Source organism: Otolemur garnettii, unplaced genomic scaffold (genome assembly GCF_000181295.1).
Source record: "Otolemur garnettii isolate 467f Iridium unplaced genomic scaffold, OtoGar3 scaffold00075, whole genome shotgun sequence".
NCBI lineage: Eukaryota > Metazoa > Chordata > Mammalia > Primates > Galagidae > Otolemur > Otolemur garnettii.
Window position 1 is genome coordinate 1,105,802 of NW_003852470.1, and position 8,009 is coordinate 1,113,810.

An 8,009-nucleotide genomic window follows, 5' to 3' on the forward strand; every position below is an offset into this window, starting at 1 on the left:
GCGTGTCTGGGGATGAGGTGCCCCCGTCAACACCCCCAGCACTGACCTGCCACACTGAGTGCGTGTCTGGGGATGAGGTGCCCCCGTCAACACCCCCAGCACTGACCTGCCACACTGAGTGCGTGTCTGGGGATGAGGTGCCCCCATCAACTCCCCCAGCACTGACCTGGCACACAAATGCATGTCTGGGGACGAGGCGCCCCCATCAACTCCCCCAGCACTGACCTGCCACACTGAGCGCTCTGAGAACTGCTGCCTTAGCCTCCCAGAGTCAGAGCAGAGAGGACTTCACCCGTCCCTTGGCTTACTCTCCCATGTTATGCCTGATACTTCAGATGACAGCATTTTAAAACCATCTTTTGTTTTATTGTTTTAACACTTACCCAGCTCCACAGGTAACAATTTGATAGGGTTTCTTTCTAAAAGCAAAGCTTTCAGATGCCTTTAAAACAAAACAAAACAAAAAATTAAAAAACATAAAATTGAATTAACATCCACAAAATACACCATCAGAATTCTTCATCCTTCTTCTTCGGGGAGAAACGGCAATACAGACTCATACACTGACATGAATACGGCCTGCCACGATCTATGCCTTGGGCTCCAGGTGCCTCCCTCAGCCTCAGCACTACCAACATTTGGAGCCAGGCTGTTCTCAGCTGCACAGCTTCTTGTGCAGTGTGGGGTAGCTGGCAGCACCTCCTGCCTCTTCCCACTAGAGGTACCACCCATGTTGGCCTCCCAGACACTGCCAATGGTCTCCTAGGGGCAGACCCACCCCCGGCTGAGAAGCCTACCCTGGGCTTTCACTTCTGGTGACCTCGCTGTGTGACAGTGTTTCCTAAGGCATGTTGTGAGGAATCCTGGTGCCCTAAAATGGGCACAAATACGGGGGACAGTTTCTGCACAGGGTGCCCACCCTGCCCAGAGATGGACCATCCACACGAGGGCCTTTGGCGTCCCAACTTGGGGTGTGTAGCCAGGAGTCCCTCCTTTCACTTAACATCCTACTACACATCTGTGTACAGGCATGAGGACAGAAGGGCAGGTAAAGGCACCCAATAGCAATGGATTAATTGAATAATGGAAAATCAATATTTCATATCAAACTCTGATCTTGTATCTTTTGTTCCACTGTACTTTTTGTTTCTCAGTTAGTTTTGAACACTGCACGGCATACTGATGATCAATTTCTCTTTCTGCCTGAAAGAGATTTCAGACAGCTGAGATCTGGCATAAAAAGCCTACAAAAGCCAGGCGGGGTGGCTCACACCTATAAGCCCAGCAAGGGGCCAAGGAGGTAAGATTGCTTGAGGCCAGGAGTTTGAGATCAGCCTAGACAACATAGCAAAATCCCATCTCTACAAAAAAATCAAAGAAATTAGCCAGGCATGGTGGCAGGGGCATGTGGTCCCAGATACTCAGGAGGTTGAGGCAGGAGGAACACTTGAGCCCAGGGGTTGGAGGTTACAATGAGCTGTGATGACACCACTGCACTCCAACCTGGGTGACAGAGATCACCTGGGTGAGATCTTGTCTCAAATGAAAGCTTGCAAACACCCTGGCTCTTTGGATGCATTTTCAGCCTGAGCTCTGAGGGTTCCTTCTTATGGACCTCCCTGGCAGAAGGCAAGGCTTCTGACCCCTGTCTATCCTGCCCTTGAACACTGGACTTCCCCAAGAGCCTCTCTGAAGAACCACTGAGAACCACTGCACCACTAACCACCATGCTGCCCTTCTGCCCAGTGACAATTACACAGTAGCAGAGCTCAGGCTGTGCTGAATTCAGGAGGGCCCAGGGATTCCGAGCCAGGCAGAGAGCTGGCTCCTTCATGCTCAGCGACAACTATCTGCCCCTGCAGAGATAGCCCCACTGCTGTGGAATACACACTCCTGTCCACTGAAGTCCCCAAGAGCACACACACCCCCCTCCACTGAGGTGCCCAGGAGCACACAGCCCCGTCCACTGAGGTCCCCTGGAGCACACAGCCCCATCTGCTGAGGTCCCCAGAAGCACACACAGCCCCGTCCAAGGAGGTCCCCAGGAGCACACACAGCCCGGTCCACAGAGGTCCTCAGGAGCACCCACAGCCCTGCTCACCAAGGTCCCCAGGAGCACACACAGCCCCGTCCACCGAGGTCCCCAGGAGCACACACAGTCTGGTCCACTGAGGTCCTCAGGAGCACACACAGCCCTGTTCACCGAGGTCCCCAGGAGCACACACAGCCCCGTCCACTGAGGTCCCCAGGAGCACACACAGCCCCATCCACTGAGGTCCCCAGGAGCACACACAGCCCCATCCACCAAGGTCCCCAGGAGTACACACAGCCCTGTCCACTGAGGTCCCCAGGAGTACACATAGTCCCCTCCACTGAGGTCCCCAGGAGTGCACACAGCCCCCTCCACTGAGGTCCCCAGGAGCATACAGAGTCTGGTCCACTGAGGTCCCCAGGAGCATACACAGCCCTGTCCACCAGTGTCCCCAGGAGCACACACAGCCCTGTCCACTGAGGTCCTCAGGAGCACACACAGCCCTGGCTTACAGAAGGCTGGACGATACCACCAGAACCAGTGATAATGCAGGGACATGGTCTGGAGTTCGAGCCCAGCTGGGTCCCACATCTGCAGCTTTCCTCCCAATACAGGCTTCTCAGAGAACAGTCACACTGACAGGCAACCGGGCACACACACAAATTCCGCAGATAAATTAACACATTAGAGAGGGGAGTCATCTCAAGTCTCAGTCCGCCTCAGAAGGTGAAAAACTAAAATTCAATAGCATAGCTAACAAGGGTCTCGGAGGTTTAAAAGAGAAATATGTGACTTCATAGACACAAGACTGAGACACTAGAATTTTATTTAAATTAATAATTGGCAACCCCAAAGGAAATCTAATTTCTTAAGGGCTAGAAAATTTTTTATCCTCTTTTCCTCTTGGATTTTCCTTGTTTCCTGAAGTTTTTAGGAAATAAACTCTAGGAACTAAATATATTTTGATGTGCTCAAAACTGGACTACTTCTCAATGTTGTTACTTCAGCTCATGGTTTTTGGTTTAGGCCCCTTTTAATTTAGCTAATACAGAAACAGCCAACAAGAATAGTGTCTGGGCCCTCTGAGGACAGAGGACAGAGGAGGACAGCCCAAGCATCTCTAATGCCGCTCTTGAAGCTGGCCGAGGGGCAGGGGCCACCAACTACTAACTTCTAAGTATGTAAGGGATTTTTCTACCTTACATGATAACATGCTACTGTGTACACATTAAATGATACTTTATAGGCGTTAATGCCTTAAATACTATTACAATGATTATTATTACACTTCACAGATTTTTCAATCAAACACCTAAATTTACATACTGAATTGGGCTTCTTTGCCTGTGGAGGCCAAGGAACGGAACTACCTTTTCCAAGACTCTCTCTGTAGCAAGTTTAAGGGGGACCTCAGTGGACACTGAAAGGGGGAGAATATTAATATTGGAGAATATTAATATTAGTGTTTTAATTACATTTTAAAAAAATTGAAGCCTTTCAAAAATCCTGTAATTACTTAAAATTTCTAATTAATACATTTTAGCTTTTCAGCAAGCCAATGTAATTTTAATGATATAATGGGTTACAGATCAAAGACAAAATTATATCTTAAACAACATTAAGCAGCTGACATTGACCAGCAAAATCAAAGAATTCCAAAATTTGAGAGCCATATACTTATTTTAGGAAAATGAACAGTACTTACAGGGACAGGCTTGAGTTTATTTTTACCCTCTCTGAGTAGCAATTACCCTCCGGAACTGAATGCTAAGACTAAAACAATTTGTGGACAAAAAGTGCTCAGTTATTCTAAGCCTCAGGGATGATGATCTAGTGAAGAAGAAATCCTTCTCAAACTGCCCTGAACTGCAGGCTTGGAAGACCCCCACGGTCCAGGGTCAAGCAGTGAGGGTGGGCTGGGAACCGCCCAGAGCGTGAAGCTCTCGCCACAGAACCAGCCTGTGCAGCAGGGACAGGAGAGCATCCTCCTCATCTTCATCAGTCTACGTCTGCCCTGCAGACCCCGAGCCCTTGGGCTCCAGGAAGACCCCCTGCTTATTTCCCAAGTGGGAGATGTGGCCTATCAGTGGAGGCAGAGGCTCAGACCGCGCAGAACACCAAGCCTGGACATCTTACTACCACGTGTGGTGAAATAAATTGACTTCCTAGAAAACACCCTTAAAACCAGTGACTTCAGGGGAGAACAAAGGGCCTTCTCCAAGCCTCCACTCTGCTGTCCCATGGTTGCTACCATGTCTTTTTGGGGACAGATTCCTGATGCAGGGCTTGGGGGAGCGCTAGACACCACTCATGCCCACAGCTACTCACAGCAGTTGGGTGGTAGGCCCGCCAGCTCTCAAGTCCAAGCAAGGCCTGCTGTGTACAGCTGCGCTCCAGTGTGGGCAGCACAGCAGACCTCAGCTGATCTCCCTACTCCCACCCTTACCCTTAGGACCTCCTCTCCTTACAGAGTGATTCCAAAGCTATGTCCCATGCAACCCCTTCATTCAAACCCTCCTATATTTCCTGTTTCTTTTAAAACAAAATCTAAAATAGAGATCGTGGCCTACAAGTCCTGGCTTCCCCTCTTGCAGCCCCTGCTTTATCAGGTCCCCTCCCTATCTCCTCTCAAACCCTCCCCACCATCCCTTCACCCACCATGAACACATCCCCTGGGGGCCTGTGCACAATGTCTCCCTCTGCCCAACACAGTAACATCAGAGGAGAGGGGAGGCTGAACCTGGCACAGAGGGCAAGGGCACCAAAGGTCCAGGTGTAAGCCGGACATGAACCTAGCGCGTCTGTGATGGGCAGGATTGCAGTCAGGGTGGGAGTGCAGGAGACCTCAAATTAGGATGGTAGGGATGAGGCTGGACAGCACATGCTGGCTTGGCGGTTTCCAGTTTTCCAAAGTGAGAAGAATTTCTTATTATTTACAAAGAACCACTATGGAGTACACAGGAGTTCTCAGGAACAAAGTCGCTGGTTTAACTCAGCAGATGCATTTCTGACTTTCAGGCTTCGTACAAAGGGAGTCAGAGGTGGAATCGGATGTTACCGAAACCACACGGCTGCCTGGCGGACACTGGCTGTGACGTTTCTCAAGGCACCAGTCACTCCTGGTGACGGGTCCCAGTCTGGTGCCTTTGGCACATTCAGCCATCCTACCCCGTAGCCAGTCTTAAAAATACTATTACAGCAAGACCTCTGTGAAGTAGGAACTCAACACAGAGCAGAAGGCAAGAGGCAAAACAGCAGGCACTCAGCCACTTTAAATAGGGGATTTTTAAAATCTGCAAACACAAACATACAACTTACTTGTGAGACCCAATCCCGGAAGGCAGCGCCTTGATCCTGTTATACCGGAGGTCCAACCAAGTCAGGTTCGGCAGCAACTGAAAGAAATCTTTAGGGATCATGCAGAGGACGTTCCTCTGGAGATGCAATTGCTTCCACAGAGAGGAGAGAATCAGAGAATGTTTTGTCAGCCAACTAAATTTTAAAACATGATGTACCCAAAAAGCGCATCTAAAAGATCTGCCACCATCAAATTTTACCCACAAAGAATTTAAATAGTAGCCAAGAGAATCAAAAGAACAGAGCCAGGCAGTTTCCAGAACTGGAGGGTGTCTGAGCAGCTCCCATGTTGCTACCGAGCACACACTCTCCTAGCAGCTGTCCTCTGACCCCAAGCTTAACCCCTGGGCCCCACATTCAGTGTCCGGCTTCTTCCCGGGGCCCACTGCACCATGTGGTTCTCAGAAGCCCAGGCATCTGCCTGCTCACTGAGCGAACAGCAAAGCCAAGTCTGGTCTTGCTCACATTAAGTTAGTAATTAAAAGCAAAGTCAAAGAGGCACGAAGACGCCTGCTGTGGTGTTACCTACGACACAGCCTGGTGCCCACCACTGAGGAATCTTGTGCTGCACAACTCAGGTCTTTCTGACCCAGATGCAAAAATAAGCCAGTACAGAAGATGACATCTTTACACACGATTCAGCCGTGTAAAATGTGCACACACATGTATGACCTCACAGCCACTGTGCAGCAGGATCATAAGAAAGACAAAATGTGGACACACGAATCAGCGCTGTAAAATGTACATGCACATGTACGACGATCTCACAGTCACAGGGTGGAAGGATCATAGGGAAGACGGCACATGGACACACGGATCAGCTCTGTAAAATGTGTACACACATGTACGATCTCACAGCCCCAGTGCAGCAGGATTGTAGTTCATTTTTAAAACATTGTTAAAATATTATTGTTATATCTGCCAGCATAGTATTTTATATACAGAGGTGCCAAAAAATGAATGTACATTTTAAGAAAGGAAAAAATAGTATTAAAATTATAATAAGTCACCAGTGACTTCTATAATTACAAGAGGTGCTCAAACATGACTTGTATTCATCTTTTGTTATTGGTATACATTGAGTATTACAATTTTAATACAGGTTTTTCCTTTATTAAATTGTGCATACATTTTTGGCACTTTCTATATATTTACATTATTATACATATTTGTAAACACATACATACTGTATGTATATGTATACGTGTGTGTATGTATGTGTGTGTGTGTATATATATATATATATGAGAGGCCAAGGCAGGAGGATCCCTTAAGCTCATGAGTTCAAGAATAGCCTAAACAAGAGCTAGACCCCATCTCTACTAAAAAAAGACTACTCTACTAGACTTTCTCTACTAGAAAAAGTCAGCTGGTATTGTGGCAAGCACCTGTAGTCCCAGCTACTGGGGAGGCTGAGGCAAAAGGATCACTTGAGTTCAGGAGTTTGAGGTTGCTGTGAGCTAAGATGACACCACTGCACTCTACCTGGGGGTGACAGTGAGACTCTTTAAAAAAAAAAAAAAAGAAAGAAATTAAAAATGAAACGTGTACAGCACTGATCTTGAAGCCAGGCGACCCGCTCATATGGAGGTTTTGAAACTCATTAGCTATGTGACTTGGAGCAAGTCTCTGAGCCTGTCTGTGCTCCAGCACCCTCAACTGCTGAGTGGGAGTATGGGGGCCCCTCTGCGGGCGGCCCTGAGCGAGGAGCTCAGTGCACAGGAAGTGCCATCTAAGCAGCAGCTGCTGGGACTCTGCTGCTTTTTCTATTAAAACACAGAGTATGATAAAGCACCATCGTGTGTCCCAGACCTGCCTCCAACACTGTGTTCCAGATGCCAACCACTGACAGGTTCCAATCCGAGAGACACGGACTAGAAAAACCACTCTCTCTACACAGGCACTTAAAACACTGTCTCACATCTGCTAGGGAATCACCAGAGTCACTGCCTGCTGGTGCTGGCAGTCTCCAAAAAGCAGCCCAGGAACTACAGGTGCACAGTGTATGCCACATACGTGTGCACACTCCTCCACATATGTGAACACATCCACATACAGGTGTGCACCCTCCATGTACACGTTCTCCACGTACATTGTGTGCACACCTCTACATAAGAAGTGTGCCCCTCCATGTACGCATGTGTGCACACCTCCACATGGGCATGTGTACCACTCCAAGTATGAACGTGCATCCTCCACATACATATGTGTTCTCCACATATGTCCTCCACGTACGTGTATGCACACCTCCACATAGGTGTGAGTGCCCCTTCAAGTATGTGTGTGCCCCTCTACATACGTGTGCACATCTCTACATAGGTGTGTGCGTTCTCCATGTACATGTGTTCTCCATGTACGTGTGTGTACCTCCACATACATGTGTGTCCTTCATGTATGTGTGCACACACCCCCACATAGATGCGTCCTCCATGTACACGTCCTCCACGTATGTGTGCACCTTCGCAAAGATGTGTGCGTCCCCCAAAGACACGTGTCCTCCACGTACATGTGTGCATCCTCCACATACATGTGTCCTCCATGTACATGTGTCCACCTCCGCATAGATGTGTGTGTCCTCCGTGTACGTGTGCACACCTCCGCATAGATGTGTGTGTCCTCC